The 18,839-nt window shown below is 36.2% G+C and overlaps 1 long non-coding RNA gene across 5 annotated transcripts in view; it reads right to left on the bottom strand.

Annotated features, from left to right (window-relative positions):
- Positions 1-18,303, bottom strand: part of LOC123868030 — a 39,399-nt gene extending 21,096 nt beyond the window's left edge. For 2 of the 5 annotated variants that reach the window (XR_006796560.1, XR_006796564.1), the window contains exons 1-3: positions 16,190-16,200; positions 8,114-8,116; positions 5,094-5,286 (exon numbers count right to left, since the gene is read on the bottom strand). This is a non-coding gene — a long non-coding RNA (uncharacterized LOC123868030). Of the gene's footprint in view, positions 1-4,223; positions 4,230-5,076; positions 5,287-8,113; positions 8,117-14,312; positions 14,318-16,189; positions 16,201-18,292 lie in introns of those variants that run through there. The other 3 variants (XR_006796563.1, XR_006796561.1, XR_006796562.1) reach the window with 3 other exon arrangements.
- Between the last annotated feature and the right edge of the window lie 536 nt (positions 18,304-18,839).

The raw sequence follows: 18,839 nt of genomic DNA, 5'->3' as shown, positions 1-18,839 counted from the left end.
GGAGCTCTCTTCGCCTAATCCCCGATTGCGTTGCGCGGAAGCCATAATATATTAGCGGGAAATACGTTCGGTAAGTCAATTTGAGGATTATGGTTCTAGAAATCAGAACTTTAGAACCAAACGTGCAATTGCCGTTTTATAGTTCATACCAATCAGGATCGATCCTTTGCAACAATAGGATATTGTTAGCGACCCAAATGACTATCGGGTATCGACATTTTTACTTGTATAGTTACAAAATTTATTTTTCCCAAATAAAACTTAACGCCTAAGCAATCAAGCTCATTTCAGACTATGGAATATGTATAATTATTCCGTAGTATGAAATGAGCTTTAGTCTAAAAATTTCACTAATTTTAAATAAGAACATTGCTTTTATTTTTATTAACCCCCGACCCAAAAAGAGGGGTGTTATACGTTTGACGTGTGTATCTGTGTATCTGTGTGTCTGTGTATTTGTGTATCTGTGTATCTGTCTGTGGCATCGTAGCGCCTAAACGAATGAACCGATTTTAATTTAGTTTTTATTGTTTGAAAGGTGGCTTGATCGAGAGTGTTCTTAGCTATAATCCAAGAAAATCGGTTCAACCGTTTGAAAGTTATCAGCTCTTTTCTAGTTACTGTAACCTTCACTTGTCGGAGGTGTTATAAATTTTTAATTTACACTTGTTGTTGAATCACTTGTAGATAGATACTCGAATCGCTGCCAACACAGTATGATGTCCAGTGTAATACTAACTTTGACAGCAACATAAAACACTATTTTTGTGTAAAATAGCCCTTCCTATAATTTAACACTTGTGTGCCAAAATAGATCAGTAGTATATATCTATTAAGTTTTCAGGCTTTTATAGAATAAAGGTCCCGGTCAATGATACTATCAACTAAATAATTTTCTTTTACTTCAATGCAAATTGTAAGAACTTATAAGTAAGTATAAAGTAAGGACTTATTGTAAAATGCTCATCACTCTCAAAGTTTTGATTTAAGTTAGTACTTTTGCAATGCGTTGTTCTGATTAATGATGTTATATTTCAGCCCTAAGTAGCTATTAAATTATAAGTATGAGCCATTTGCCACCATTTTTAACGTTTCCAAGCTTAACTAGAATCCAGACTACACAAACAAGTAATCACAATTTAAGCTCATGTAACGCATGAGTAATGTGGTCATTTGTCCAGTCTGTATTATTGTCTCGGGCCATAAACTCGGCTATCATTTGTTGCTACTACATGGACATACGGATTATATTGCTTCATATTATTACTGTACCCACAAAATTCAAAATTCAAAATATTTTTATTCAATTAGACTTTTACAAGTTCTTTTGAATCGTCAAAAGCATCTACCACTGGTTCGGAATGCCTTTCTTACCGAGAAGAACCAGCAAGAAACTCGGCGGTTGCTCTTTTCAAAGATTTGATATACAATATTATGCCATGTATAAAAGCAATTGAAGTCTTGCGCATTGCTGGAAATATAATACACTATTATACAGGGTGTAACCAGAATGCTACCAAAAATTTTGCGTTATTATTATAATAACCATTTGCCTTATCTTGTAGTTTTAGAGATTTAGTATTTTCCAAACCCGCATTGTATAGCGTACAAAACTCGGGTCAATGCCCCACCTACGACGTAGCATTGACTTCGAGTGACCTATTTACGGAACGTTCATTGACCTCTAGTATCTAATCTATCGTATGAGATTTAGAATCTATAAGTGAGTATGTATGTATTTAAGTGTTAATCTTGATTATCCAGCGCAACATGACGGCACCAATCTATTTTGCATAGAAATTAAAACTCCACGACTGGCTGATAGATCACCAATCTGACGAATATTGCTTTCAGTTACGGCTTCAAAGTCCATTAATGTATAATGATAACGCATTTGATGCGGTACAATGATGCTGGAAACACACTCGTAATATGCCACTCCAATAGGGACCGAACTACCGGTATTTTTATAGTATTACCAAGCACTGTTATGTTAACGCAGGGGTTACTTTGTGGAAGTCCATGATATACAAGTCCGTGATTGTGGTGGGTATTGCTTGCTTGGTGACTGGCTTTTCCTGCATGTTTAGCAGTGGGGGGGCAGGTGGTGCGTCGTATGCTTCATGTTGCACCATTCAGATTTGTCTGTTTCAGCGGATTATAGCAGCAAATTATGCTTTTGATTCCTTAAGTAAAAATTACGATCTCCATAAGTAGGTATATAAATTAACGGTATCTAGATACCTACCATTATTAATACCAGAAAAAGTAAATAGGCTTTTTTTTTATTCACTATAGGCAAGCGCTTGACCACAATCACACCTGATGGAAAGTGATGATGTGGTCTAAGATGGGACGCGTTTACCTAGAAGGTGACTATTCACTCTTGTTTTAAAGATACCCGGATAGGCTATCACACAAAAGTACGTGATAATGCAGCCTAAAGTGGAATGCGCTTGCCTAGAAGATGCCTATCATTCTACTTTTGAAGGTCCCAATATTATAGTTGGTGGAGAAAACAGAAGCCGGAAGAGCAGAAATTTTATTGACAAACTACTTTGTGGGGTTAGCAGTTTGGGTGGCGTGTTATAAGTGTGCTTTGTCTACAGTTGGTCACTCTGGGATTCATTAATATTGCAGTAGGTATAATTATAGATGGCAGAGTATTAAAATAAATTAAACGGCGTTCTGTCGGTCTCGGTTATTATCAATTACTTTTGTATTATCAGTTTTCAACTTTTAGATTGAGTACCAGTCCATGAGAATCAATGTAGTAGGTTCACCACGGGTTTTAAGCCTTGACTACCGTGATCGCGACCGAAGCAATTATGGCACACAACGGACGCGCCGCGGCTGACACGAAGGACGCGCGGCTGACGTGACTTTATATACAACCACTTTGCAACCACTCTTTAGGCTTCCGTACCCAAAGGGTAAAAATGGAGCCCTATTAATGTCACTCTGCTGTCTGTCTATCTGTCCATCTGTCTGTCCGCGTGTCACAGGTCTCTAGCTCGTAGACGAAATGAGTTACAAACCTGAAATTTTAGTATTTGACGTTTGATATATGTTGACCCAAAACCAAATATTGAATTAAAAATTCAATAAAATTATTTTTCAAACTGACATACATGAAAAAGAAGCCGAAAAAAATTTTTTTTTTTCTAATCTAAGCATGTGGGGTATTATTGTTTAAATACCGTATATGGTACATAATGGTTTTTTTTCACGTTTTACTGCGATGTTCTAGCTCAGAAAAGAAATACACCCAAAATATAATGTTCATAATTATGTACGGGGCCCTAAAAGAGCGAGGCCCGACTCGCACTTGGCCGGTTTATACAGTTGACCGGTAGCGGGGCCTGTCTACAACTCTAAGTAGGTACATACTGTCTCACATTTTGTGATAGTGCAAATAGTCACCCTATACTGTTAAATTGAATAATAATTTCAGTGACTTGGCGCATATACTATTAATAGTCACACTATAATAAAAAGAATGGTCCAACTCTTGTCCAACCTGTCTTATTAATGTGCAGAACTGGACATAGCCTATTATTTTATTGCATCTCGCAGTCTTGCTAGACGTGTGTTCGCCTTGTAGACATAAGTTTGTTCTAAGCTAATATGAGTTTTGGTACGCAAAGTTAAGATAGTAAGTGACACTGGTGTATTTGCTTATCAAAGTAATTATTTGAAGGAAAACAGTGAGTTGATTTTGTAATAAAATAGACAAACGCAAATATTTGTTTTGATCGAATCGCGGGTTTTTTTTATTGATACCAGTTTTTTGTGTAAGGTTTTGTCTGGTGGGAGGCTACGGCTGTGACTAGTTACTACCCTACCGGCAAACCGTGCCACCAAGCGATTTAAGATAGATAGATAGATAGAAAACTTTATTGCACACAAAAACACATGTAAAGGATCACAACACAGAAAGAAGAAAACAGAAAAAAAACAATTGTGTGCAAAGGCGGCCTTATTGCTTGGAGCAATCTCTACCAGGCAACCTTTGCTGAGAGTAGTGCTAGTGTTGGATAGTACCAAGTCGCAAGGAATTTTTAAAAAGACTTATTATATTAAGGTTCCGGTACGATGCCATAACACTAAACCAAAGAGGTATGGGTTTAATAATAACTGCCATACCCCTTCCAGATTAGCCGGCATCCATCTTGGATTGCACCATTACTTACCACCAGGTGAGATTGCAGTCAAGGGCTAACTTGTATCTGAAAAAAAAAAACTTCAAAAACAGAAGTACGATTGGCGGCCTTATCGCTTTGAAGCGATCTCTACCAGGCAACCACGTGGGTATCGTTACCATCGTGGGTAGGTAATAAGTGCTAACAAGAGTGATAATAATAATTACCATACGAGAATATATTAAACCATTGAATATTCAAACGTCAGATCTGCGCAGTAGATAATGATTATAATTAGAATTTGAATAATAGAGGGTGTGGCAAAGGAAATGCTTGCACCATAGAGCGCGGGCCACACTGGAGGCAAAGCGACACGAAACTAAGTTCGTTTCGCTTCGCTAATGTCGTTCAACTAACGGCCAAAATTAATACTCAATCTCTCTTTAACTTGTCGATAAGTTACTTAGCAACGCTGTTATTTCTCAAAAAGACTTTTGACGAATAACAACATTGCTAAGTAACTTATCGACAGATTACAGATAGATATTCATTTTAATTTTGGTCGTAAGATAGCTAAGCAAAGTGCGTTCACTCTTAAAACGAAAGACGTAGTGATGTGACGGATTGCCGTATACCAGTCTACGGTCGTCTTTCAAATAAAGCAGTGTAGTATTTCACTGTTTAGGTATGTAACGGCTTACGAATATTGACGAAGAAAACTCAGACTATGATTGCACTTACTGTTTTAAAAAAAATGCTTAATTATCTAGTATACGAGTAGGTAGGTTACGACAGCAAATTCAGTTCGGAAGCTACCTAACTGGACATCAGCTGGACATTATTATAGGTACATTGTTTTGACAGCTGTCTGGCGAAGATTTTGTACAATTATTATAGAGTTACGTTCGTGTGACAATACCAAGAACGCAACAACACCAGATAGATAGTTACTGTTCTTGCAATTCATGAAGGCGAGTGAACTTTACTTGTGGTTACATCGTATACATGGGCATTGCGTAAGTGTGCGTGCATGTTGGACCAAACAGTCGCGAGCAAGCGCTCGCAAACGCACACATTTAGTGTACCTTACTTATACCGATATGACTTAAACACAAGCATAAGCCACTCGCCTTCGTGAATTGCACTCTCCACTCCCGTGCGAGAGGCGGCACTTCACTTTGTTGGGATCTTCGAATTCGTGAGCTCACAAATTCGCATCGCTGGCATAGTTTGGCTCTGAAGTTCGCAGTATGATCCAAAGTTTGAAAAGATAGGAACGAAGCGAATCGAACTTAGTTTTGTTTCTCTGCGCTCCCAATGTGACCTGCGCTTAGCTTTTCATGAAGCATTTAGGACAACTTAACGTTACTTAACCCGTGGGCGATGGGACAATGCATTGTGACGCTTAATTGGTTAGGTTACCACCTATATTGCGTTACTGTTAATAACGTAAAATTAGTGTTCGTGTTCATACACGAATTCGCATAAATTCTGGAATCAGGATTCAGTATTGTATACGAATTTGCCGTAATTTATGCGAACTTTGGTAAACCGTAGACATAAGTTGATAAAGACAATAACATTCATCACTATTACCATGTACTGTTATAGATGCGGAAGTCTGTCTGTTGGTTTGTCCTTCAATTACACCACAACGAAGCTACAAATGGACGTGACTTTTTTTATGGATATATTGGAAGACCTGGAGAGTGACATAAACTACAACTTTTTATATCAGAAAATCATATTTTTCAAGTTGCCACGGGATTGTCTAAAACATAAATCCACATGAACATGGATTATTGTGGTATTGTTAATACATGTGATCGTTACATCGCGTATCACGTGTTAATATTATTGATAGTGTAACAGGCCCCTATGATGACGATTAACCAATACAACCAATCCAAAGTATGGGTTGGGCCTATTTTACCATGGTTTGACTGCTGTATTCTGACTATTATGACATTATATTCCTAGCTTCCCTTCCCACAAAACAAGTTTCAACACCTGAAAAAACCTTTGTTTTATTTACTTGTTGTCACACTAATATTATAAAGGCGAAAGTTTGTGTGTGTGTGTGTGTGTGTGTGTGTGTGTGTGTGTGTGTGTGTGTGTATCACGCAAAATCCACTGGACGGATTTGTCTGAAATTCAGAATGGAGATAGATAATATCCTGGATTAGCACATAGGCTACTTTTTATCCCGGAACATCAAAAAGTTCCCACGGGATTTCGAAAAACCTGAATCCACGCGGACGAAGTCGCGGACGTCAGCTAGTAATAAATAAAACATTGTTATGGTGAAAGAAAATGGCGAACATCTGTATAAATCAGCATTAACTTGTCAATATTCTGTTATGAGGCTTAGCGGGTTAAGCTTTAAATCCTTTCGTAATGCGGGATTTTTCGCAGTGCAGCTTTTTTTATAGCGTCATATGAAAACCGGGTTAATTCTCTTCGATGAATGGTTATCATTTTCAATATGGTTTTTCGTTATGAAATAATTCTGTAAAAATGTTTTGACTTTTTATGGTTTACGAGGGAAGATAGACTAGGCATATGAGTTGGATTTTGCCTCACCGTAAGGTCAGTGGGTTTGGGCCTCAACACTTTGTCTCAATTTCATTCTTTGTTCACAAATTGTTATTTTTTAGGGTTCCGTACCTCAAAAGGAAAAATCGGAACCCTTATAGGATCACTTTGTTGTCTGTCTGTCTGTGTCTGTCTGTCCGTCCGTCCGTCGTGTCTGTCAAGAAATCTATAGAGTACTTCCCGTTGACGAGAATCATGAAATTTGGCGGGTCTTATAGCACAAGTACAGGAATAAATCTGAAAACCGCGAATTGTGGTTACATCATTTAAAAAAAATTAAAATGTGTTTCTTTTTTCAAAGTAAGATAACTATTCCAAGTAGGGTATCATAATATAAAAGGGCTTTACTTGCACATTCTAAAACAGATTTTTATTTATTTTTATATATAATAGTTTTTGATTTATCGTGCAAAATGTTAAAAATAATACCCGAGTACGGAACCCCCAGTGCGCGAGTCTGATTCGCACATGACCGGTTTTATTTTGCAATAGCATAGCAAAAGCACCACATAAAACAAAATAAAAGTCAACAAGAACCTTTTTACATTTAAAAAAATAAAGCCGTTGATATAAACCGCATATCTTTGCGACTCTCTCATGAATAGTGTATAAAGCCGCATAGCAATTTTTATTACACGCAGACGGGTTATTTTTTTTCCGGTACAGCTTTGTAAATCTAGAGTTAATATTACGTGACTGTGCAGACATAGGGGTTGTAAAGACAGTGATAATAATCAGGCTTTTATAGGGGTGACATGCGTGTTTTCGAAAATTTACCTACAATTATGCGAATTAATCTAACTACTAAAATTTCAAAAATTAAGGACTTCGGAAGAAAATATTGTAATACTTGATGATGTCCGCGACACAGATATTAGTTTCTAGAATATGTCTGCAAAATTTCATGGACTTTGGTTGCTTAATATTCAAATGAAATTGGAACTACGTTTGTATGAAGCGAGTGACGGAGAGACCCCTCTTAAGACCGTTTTACTCCAGAGAAGCATAGTGCGATATTGACGCATGCCACGGGGCTGCATGCTACAATAATTTCAAATGTACAAGAATCGTCGGCAGACTGACATATATTGTGTACTAGCTGTGCCCGCGACTTCGTTCGCGTGGAATGGCTCTCAGCGCGCTTTATATAGCCACGGACGCTCAGGCGCGAGGCGTGTAGTACGTACTCTGTACGTTAAAAATGTTCGCCGTGATTCTTTAAATTGACATAATTTTTTATTTATGAACCGATTGACATGAAATAAGCACTAAATGTTAAGTGAAGCTTACTACAATATATTAGTGAAAACCGTATCTAAATCGAATAAGCCGTTTCTAATATTAGCGTGCACAAACACACAGACAAACAGACAAACAGACTAACAGACATACAGACAAACAGACAAAAAAATAATAATTACAATTTCGGGTTCGGCATCGATATAATAACAACCCCTGCTACTTTTTTTTATATATTTCCATTGTACAGACACCACTTTTCTACAATTTTATTATATGTATAGATGTACATGCAAATTCTACAGTATGATGTTATCGTGGCATAAAATTGACTGCCATATAATGCATTTAAAGGTCGATGGTTTCCATTAATAGTTTTACCTGCATCATTCAAAGGAGTACCCGTCTTATTAATTAGAAGTCCATTAATAACAGATACTCATCGTCAAAGCAAAACGCATAAACTACGAACTAGAAGCGAAACTTTATCTCATTTGCAGGAAGCTGAATATTAAAATAGAATAACGCGCAAACCGTAACTACTGACCGTAGTATTAAAATAATTAACGTAAAACTTGTTAACGATGTTAAAATCTATACATATAATAAAACTAGCCGATGCCCGCGACTTCGCCCGCGTGGATTTAAGTTTTTCGAAATCCCGTGGGAACTCTTTGATTTTCCGGGATAAAAAGTAGCCTATGTGCTAATCCAGGATATTATCGATCTTCATTCCAAATTTCAGCCAAATCCGTCCAGTAGTTTTTGCGTGAAGGAGTAACAAACATACAGATAATAAACATACATATAATAACACACACACACACACACACACACACACATACAAACTTTCGCCTTTATAATATTAGTGTGATTGTAGAAAAGTGGTGTCTGTACAATGGAAATATATAAAAAAAGTAGCAGGGGTTGTTATTATATCGATGCCGAACCCGAAATTGTAATTAATTTTTTTTTTGTCTGTTTGTCTGTTTGTCTGTGTGTTTGTGCACGCTAATATCAGAAACGGCTTATTCAATTTAGATACGGTTTTCATTAATATATTGTAGTAAGCTTCACTTAACATTTAGTGTTTATTTCATGTCAATCGGTTCATAAATAAAAAAGTTATGTCAATTTAAAGAATCACGGCGAACATTTTTAAAGTACATGCTGCCCGAAAAGTCACTATTCCACGCGAACGAAGTCGCGGGCACAGCTAGTTATTCCAATATGCGGCGGAAAGTCGTAACCTATTTCACGATGTTAAATTGTTAACCATCACTATTCAAAAATATTTATTCAACGGAGTATTGCACTAATTTATCCAATTGTACGAAGCTATTAGCACGTAACTAAATTATAGCCACCAAAATATTAGAACTAGAGCAAACATGCGACAGTAAAGCCTTACGATTATGATAAAATCGTTTCCTACCTATAGGTATAATGAAATTGCCTACTTAGTGGCAAAAAAATCAAGAAGGTTAATAATAGTAAACAGAAATTGATATCAATATGAGTTATTATAAAAAAATATGAGTAGGGCCTTTACAAGTAGTATATCATAATCAAAATGTTTTATATTTTAACTAGACTTTACCCGGAGAGATGGAGATTTTTCGAATCCCGTGGAAACTCTTTGTTTTTTTCGGGATAAAAAGTAGCTTATGTCCATTCCCGGAAAACAAACTATATGTGTAGCAAATAGAAAACGATAGCCACAACTTCATTCCACGTGGATGGGATAAGGCTATTTAATAATCCCGTGGGAATTCTATTATTTGCCTGCACAGAAAGTACCTATGTTCTTTTCCGGGATGCAAGCTATCTCTGTGCATTTTGCCAAATGTACAGAGATAACTTGCAATGGTCGATTAAATGGACACACTTGCACATTAATAATATTAGTAGTGATAGGATGATGGTTTTTAAATTATAAATAAAGGATATTCCCAGTATGATATTTCATAGCGCTAAATCTAACTTACAAAACAATATTTATCATATTTTCACAGGTCATATCAAGTTAGTGACCAGAAATCATTGTGATTTAACAAAGTTTTGGCAAACTTCGAACTTGGATTTAGTACAAACAAAAAGTCGACTGTCTGAGTTAGGCCTAATCATACATCATTCATTTACGTGATGTTAATTCAGCTATGTCGGGCAGACATTATTTAATAATTAAATTCATTGCATGTTACACAATAGAATTAAAGTTTAGTGGTGTAGAGCAAAATGACCAATTTTGTGAATTCATGTAAACACTACTGTTTGTACTAATGAAAATAATTAATTAATATGTCCCAGTTTTGAAATAACATGAAATAGTACTATTGCATGTAAAATACTATTCTAAGAATAAGTAGTAAGACTAGAAAAGTACCTACGATGAGGCATGTCCTTGAGTACAAAAAGGCCCAACAAAACTAATAGAATTGTAAATTAGACGATTTTCATGTATTATTGATGTTAAATAGCTGTAAACAATCAATATTGAATGGTATTACGTGAATTTTATCGGAAGGCATTACAATTTCATGAACGGCCCTTAAATAATCGGAAAGTCAATTTTATTTCGAGCTTTATTATTTTAAACGGAACATTCGGTATTTTGGTGACGGAGGATGTAATTGAAATCAATTCATCTGTGTATTTAAGCCTATTGACATACGATTAATTAATGATAACCTTTGGGAAATACGTCTCGTGTTAAATCAAAAGGGACCTTTTGCTGTGACCTAGAGTGAGGCGTTTGGCCTGGTTCCTACAGAGCACATCAATTGATTGTGCTGGGTAAGCAACGTTGACCTAATTCAGTGACTGGATGAATGACTGATTAAGTATGGACGTCCTTTGGCTTTGTAGTTTCGTCGAAGTTATGTTATCCGGCCCAGTTATTATCATTAAATTTTTTAATAATCGTTAAACTTAAAGGCTATTTTACGCTGAGGCAAAGCAACAATATGCGACAATGAGGCATGCTAAAAATGGAAACATCAATTTTGCGGTGCAGCATGCGGCATTCTATTTTATGCCAAGACAACATCGTGCTTTAAATATTACGACACGACAGTCTGATGTTAAATCTTGCTTTTTAAATCATTTTACCATGTGACCCTGTGGTATACCGTTGTTGCATTATGTTGCTCTGGTATAAATGAAAATTGAAAGTCAAACCTCAGACTCTTGTTCAAGGCAGAAGCAGAAAAAGAATTCAATCGTAGATACGAAGTTGCTCTCTGTTATAGGAATAATAATTTCATTTAAGTAGCATTACATATCTTTGTATGTGTTTCTGTCAATAATTACGTAGTATTCTGTGCTTCTACCGGTTCTGAATGCAAAATAATTATACCGAGAAGACGTCGGCAACATAATAGAAAAGAAAATTTACTAAAGACAAAGAGCTCTCAGTAAAAACTGAACAACTGACTTGCTGGAATGGTGAAGGCATTCAAAAAAGATGACTAATAGCAGTATCACATTATAGCCGGTTCACATTATTCCAATAGCATTCCAGACCAATTTAATTCGTACCAGAATAAAAATATTAGCAACATTTTGATTTTCGTGATTTTGACCAATCAACCGTTTAGGTCATACTAATATTTTAAATTCAATAAATGAAGTCTCTTTAATTACTTTCATTTTCATAGCTCAATCTATGAAACGAGCTTAACAAAATTGCACAGAGACAGCTTTTAGCCTGGAGATATAATCCAAAACAAACTGAAGAGCACGCATGCATACATTTTTTTAACAAACCTAAATATGCCTATAAAGTTGTTTTATTAATATAATACAAAGCAATGGACATGAACTTGCTAGACTGGAATAAAATAAACCTAGTAGAGACCAAGCTATCTTATTAACCCCTGACCCAAAAAGAGGGGTGTAATAAGTTTGACGTGTGTATCTGTTTATCTGTGTATCTGTGTGTCTGTGGTATCGTAGCTCCTAAACTAATGAACCGATTTCAATTTTTTTTTTTTGAAAGGTGGCTTGATCGAGAGTGGTCTTAGCTATAATCCAAGAAAATCGGTTAAGCCGTTTGAAAGTTATCAGGTATTTTCTAGTTACTGTAACCTTCACTTGTCGGGGGTTTACACTTGCATAGTGTTTATTAGATATCAGAATAATGTACCTAAACAGTATTTACAGTGATAACCGATTTTGGTGACGCCGGAATATACCTAAGGGATTTGGTGCTTGAAATCACTGGAACAATGTATACCGGCAATATCGTTTGTCAGCCCTTACGCCCTGATTCTCATAATTAAGTATATAGTTTCTTTCATGTAGGCAATCAATCAAATTTAAATGATATCAACGCTGTGACTGTTCGAATGATAAATTAACTTTAATAGATTCAGTCGCCCCCTTCATTTGACTAAACCAATTTTATGTGAACGATAGCTTGAATTAATTCCATTTAATGTTCATTCGATCGGAAAGGTTGTAAAAGATGTAGTAATAGGAGCATAAAATTAATATTTTAAATTAATGTCAAGTAATGTTCATTTTAATGTTACTTAATCTGAATATTGTTTGGTTAGATGATCATAAAATTCTCTTTTTATGGTGACTGTATACTTACTACTAATTCGGTTATAGTAGGGACCGGCGTGTTCTGTCATAGAATACTTTATCATTTATTGATGACATGAGGGCGTATACGGTACTTTTTAACCCCCGACCCAAAAAGAGGGGTGTTATAAGTTTGACGTGTGTATCTGCGTGTCTGTCTGTGGCATTGTAGCTCCTAAACTAATGAACCGATTTTAATTTAGTTTTTTTTGTTTGAAAGGTGGCTTGATCGAGAGTGTTCTTAGCTATAATAAATGAAAATCGGTTGAGCCGTTTGAAAGTTATCAGCTCTTTTCTAGTTTTAACATGCACCATACGAATTGATTGAAATAATATTTTGACGTCTGTGCTGCGTAACGCCCTTGTAATGCGGTGTAGCATTTATGGCGCAAGCCAATGTAAAAATAAAATTAATGCATTAACATCAAGTGCCCCAGTAATCCTAAATGTTTGTTCTGCATTTGATCGTCAATCATGTCAGTAAGAACGACGATAACGAATATGGTTTGATGGAAGTGCATTGTTTCATTTGCTTATCTTTCAATTCGAAGAAAACCAAGACCTTAAGTTATTTTAGAATACTATTTTGGATCGACATTTGAAGTGGTGATAGCCTAGTAGTTAAGACGTCCTCTGTCCTTTGTCCTGTTTGGTGCAGTGGTAAGCGATGTGGTATTATTAGTGGAAGGTTCCGAGTTCGATTCCCGGCAGGGGTTCGGAGTTATATAATTTCTACAAAATTCTGATCTGGTCTGGTGGGCGGCTTCGGCCGTGGCTAGTTACCATCCTACCGGCAAAGCCGTGCCGCCAAGCGATTTAGCGTTCCGGTAAGATGCCGTGTAGAAATCAAAGGCTTCAATGAAAACTGCCATACCCATTCCAGGTTAGCCTATTTCTATCTTACCACGCACCGGTGAGATTGCAGTGAAGGGCTAACTTGTATCTGAATAAAAAATTAAAAAAACATCGGCCTCCTATTCATATGTCTGGATTGGTCCCATGCACGCATTGTTAACCTTTTGGAGTATGTTCGTTTTAGGGCCGTTTTTCAATCGTTAAATAACTTTTAACTGAGGAATAAATTTGACGTACCTATTGACAGATTTCCTATGCAAAAACTGTCAAACGCTCAAATTTATCCCGCGGATAAAAGTTACTTGTCGATTGAAAAATTGGTTTTTAGACAATTAAATATTACTTGTTTTAACGGTAAAGGAAAACATCGTGAGAAAACCTGCATGCTTGAGAGTTCTTAATAATGTTCTGATCAAACTAATCTTTAATTTAACAAATAATTTATATAACGTAAACGCTTCGTATTACTTTGAACATTCGTTTAGCCCACAGCCCAGAGTATTTAATTGTAGCTAGAGCAGTACGACTTGCTATGCATACGACGTGTCGTACCTAGTTCACAGGCTATGTTTAATAAGTAACGGAACTCTTGAAGTAATTCATAAACTTATCGCATTAACACGTAAGGCAAAACAGTAATTTATTTTTATATCATTCGAATATCAATTCGGTCACTATGTTGCAGTGTAAAGGTAGTAACATACGTACAAAAGGTAAACGGTTTTATAACGGTTATATCATGTGCTAAGTTTCAACTTTACAGCTTTTGTATTAATTATTTTTTAAATGGTCGTGACACACAGATAGACGGTCCGACGGATAGACTAGCAAACGCACAGATGGACATGGACATGTATACTTACTGAACGAAACTATAAGGCTATGGCTAACAAACCCTAACAAAGCGCTGGGACCATTTTTCGAACGTCTAAGGAATGAAAAGTAGTTACTACATAGCTTCCGGTTACGATTTCAGTTGCAGCTTCGAGCTTCCGAAAAGCGATCAAATCCCTGATCTCCGATTTAATAGAATCATCATCATCATCATCCCATTGCCAGTTCACTACTGAGAGCGGATCTCCGCTCAGAATGAGAAAGTTTTACACAGTCCATCACGCTGGCCAAGCGTGGATTGGCAGCCTTCACACCTAGATACACCTTTGAGAACATTTATAGAGAACTCTCAGGTATTCAGGTTTCCTCACGATGGTTTCCTTTACCGTTAAAGCAAGTGATATTTAATTGTTTAATACGCAAACGACTCCGAAAAGTTAAAGGTGCATGACCGGGATCGAAACTTCGACCCTCCGAATAAGAGGCGGACGTCGCGGTTATTACGGCTCTTTTTAACCTCCGACCCAAAAAGAGGGGTGTTATAAGTTTGACGTGTGTATCTATCTGTGGCATCGTAGCTCCTAAACTAATGAACCGATTTTAATGTAGTTTTTTTTTTGAAAGGTGGCTTGATCGAGAGTGTTCTTAGCTATAATCCAAGAAAATCGGTTCAGCCGTTTGAAAGTTATCAGCTTTATTCTAGTTCTAGTTACTGTAACCTTCACTTGTCGGGGGTGTTATAAATTTTTAATTTACACTTGTAAAAGCATCATTGTGTGAATTGGCCTTTAACTCATAGGTCACTGTCACCTATAAAAATAATGACACGCATTACCGGAAATCGTAAAACGGTAGCGTTCTGTGGTTCTATCAATAGATAGTAGCATTAACGGTTACAGCTGTGGGTCCATTTGTATGTATGAGCCATATTTTATCTTATTAGTTTTATCGGAATATGAATCGTCTTATTATTGAATGGTCGCAACTTGCAGCGTGGTATGAATATCAATCAATCAGAACTACAAAAGCAGCGATAAAAGAAAGGAAAACCGGTTTGAGAATCTTCAACAAAAATTCGTAAGTAGGATATACGTTAAAAGTTGACACAAGAAATGAAAAATGATAGATAAATGCAAAATAAACGATTGATAAATAATAATTGGCCAGTCCGATAAAAATCAACTAAAATAGATCATTTTTTATAACTTTAACGAAGACGTCCCACATAAAATAGTTAAACAGAGCCCTACTCTCTCTAACTTTTATATTTTCCTTATTTTTCCGTAGTAAGTTCTATCGATTGTAATCCTATATATTCAACTTTAAATAGCCTAGACTACAGGATTAAGAATAAGCCTAGTACTTATAATATAATGGAAGAAAAAAATACCGACAATCAAGCCTTTGAAGAAACTATGAAAGAATTTTAAATTTCTTTTCATAGAAAGAAAATGTTAAGTGGAGTTAAAATATTATCTATGCTTTAAAGAAAGGTTTTAACATCACACTAATATTATAAAGGCGAAAGTTTGTATGTGTGTGTGTGTGTGTGTATGTTTGTTACTCCTTCACGCAAAAATTACTGGACGGATTTGGCTGAAATTTGGAATGGAGATAGATAATATCCAGGATTAGCACATAGGCTACTTTTTATCCCGGAAAATCAAAGAGTTCCCACGGGATTTCAAAAACCTAAATCCACGCGGACGAAGTCGCGGGCATCACCTAGTTTTAAATAATTAATCCATTCATTCAAAGAACGTAGTTGTCTAGACACACCTAGTTTCTAGACAAGACACAAATAAGACCAAAATCACGAACATAGCAAGTTTATTTTAATCCGCAACAAATACTAGCCGCGTTCCTAATACTCCTAGACATAAAATGAACGATTAGAATTGATCTGACACGACGTAGTCAGTAATTGTGTCAACACTATGCCTTTCATTATAATTATACGTTGTTCGATAGATGTATAAAGGTTTGCGCTCACTTTATAGTATAATTTTACCAACAAACGTGACACCGAAGTTATTTAAATCTACCAAATTATCATCATCACCTTCATTATCAACCGGTGGACCAAGTCCATTGTTGGATAACGGTCTATTGTAAAGACTTTCACACACCACATTCATGCGCCATCTGAAGTCAACGATCCCTGCCAAAGTTTGGATTCGTCAATACACGATGCCTTAGGTTTGTTAACTTGAAATTCTACAATTAACTACTAGATACAGGTAGAATTTGAGCAAAAACTCAAATAAAATCATATGGTTCGAAAAGTATAACCTAATGTTAAACAAAATAAAGGCGCCAAGATTTCAAAATTTTTTTCTTTGTACGGATTTGATCCCTAGCAAAATCTGCTTAGACATTGCTTATTAGTAAAACGTTGAACCTATTAAAAGCAGAATTCCTACTAGCTCGCTGCCTTGTTAGGCATTTCTATGCGCGGCAGCATTGGTATAGACGTGTTTTGATTGAGGTAAAAATGCCACCTCCCAGTCAAGGCAGCGTGGCGGTTAAGATGCAAGACAATCCTGTTCCTGATTTTTCCTGCTAGGGTGAAAAAATAGATAAAATTCAACGTACAAGTACGTCAAAATTTGATGAAGGCATTAGTGCAAGCCGTTCAGACACGTTCAGTATCGTATCACTTATAAATCATTAAACGACGTGTACCTACCTAGTGGGCGGTGACCCTAAATCGATTAGTATTAACACCTCGTGATATTAACAAGAATCGTGCCCATATAATGGACTTACGCCAACAGTCTCGATGATACACTAATATTACTTAATACCACAAGTATTTCGAAATGTATGGAAAATTCATGAGTTTTTAATAAATTCATGAGTTTTTAATACCGTTGATAGAGATACTATTAATTTAAGGGATCACCTTAATACTACATTGATTTGCAAAAAGATTATTAGATTACTGTCAAAGAATAATCTAGGAATCTTTTTCTCTTGCAGGTATATTATGAAACTGGACAAACAAAGTGCGACAGCAGCAAGGCAACACCTTTATTACCTACTAGCGACCCGCCCCGGCTTCGCACGGGTGGACATTTATTTTTTAAGTTTCGCCGCGCGAGTCGTGCGACACCATCATTCATTTTAATGCCAATTACAATTTTAAATTCGCAATATCTTTTGAATGGATTGTCCGATTGGAATAAAATAAAAAGTAATTTATAGCTATTGAAACAATCTTGCTCAATAAATAGTTTATTTGGATAAGGATTTGTATTTGACGATAATGTGATCAATAAACATAGGCTAATAATTTTAATTACTTTTATTCTATGGAAAAGTGGTTATAATGGCTAAAATATAAATGTTTGGTTTGAACTTTTTTGTAGGCATTATTGAGTTCTACAACTTTTCTATAGAAGTCAACCATACATCTCTAACCATTTAGGCAGCGTTCGCGAGAATCGTTAACGTACGGCAGTTTTTTCGACGCCTTACTCCGCAATTTTCACTACCACGAAAAATCCTATCTATCTATTTTCCGGGATAAAATATAGCCTATACGGATTCGGAAGAATCCCTTTAAGTAATGGTAAAAGAAATTTTGAAATCGGTCCAGTAGTTTTTGAGCCTATTCAATACAAACATACAAAAATACAAAAATACAAAGGTTTCCTCTTTATAATATTAGTATAGAAAGGTTATAACCACCGGGTGGTACCGAACTGCCTATGCGCGGAGCCTGCAACGCTAACAAAATCCATTGGTCATGAGATCGTCTCTGTGTATCCAAGCTACATTACAAATTGCCTTTGGTTCCCCTAACTGTGGAATCAACTCCCTTCCTCAACAAATTCCTGGAAAGCCGGCAACGATTGACGGTTCCTCAGGTACTGCAAGTGTTCATGGGAGGCGGTAATCACTTGGCATCGGGTGACCCGCTTGCTCATTTGCTCGCTATTTTTATTTAAAAAAAAAATCGGAAAGCCCGGATGCTTCACAGTTTAAGCTACTCAATATGAAGACAATTATAATTATAAAACTATATTTATCACTATACAGTAAAGATGTGTTATTTAAAGATTGCTACTTATTAGTGTACTTACCAACTCTCCCCAATAATGTATTTCACTGAAAAATTAACTTTTTACCCCCCCGACCCAAAAAGAGGGTTGTTATAAGTTTGACATGTGTATCTGTGTATCTGTCTGTGGCATCGTAGCTCCCAAACTAATGAACCGATTTTAATTTAGTTTATTTTGTATTGTAAAGGTGGATATATCGAGAGTGTTCTTAGTTATAATCCAAAAAAATCGGTTCAGCCGTTTGAAAGTTATCAGCTCTTTTCTAGTTACTGTAACCTTCACTTGTCGGGGGTGCTATAAATTTTTAATTTACACTTGTAAGTAAATAGGGAGGTGCGGCCAGAGTCTACAGTTTTCTAAAATTTTATCCAATATCCCAATAACAAAATAACCAATACAAAAAATGTCTTATTCACGCTCGTAGGTGATACCCATTCTCTACTTTGCACCTTTTTTATAACCCCTGTAAACGTTTTCTGTGTACTTTCCAACGGCTACAAGGGAAATATTTAAAGCC

This window comes from Maniola jurtina, chromosome 9, assembly GCF_905333055.1.
Source record: "Maniola jurtina chromosome 9, ilManJurt1.1, whole genome shotgun sequence".
In the NCBI taxonomy this organism is placed as follows: Eukaryota; Metazoa; Arthropoda; class Insecta; order Lepidoptera; family Nymphalidae; genus Maniola; species Maniola jurtina.
The sequence above is the reverse complement of the archived record's forward strand: the minus strand, read 5'-3'. Positions and strand labels throughout refer to the sequence as shown.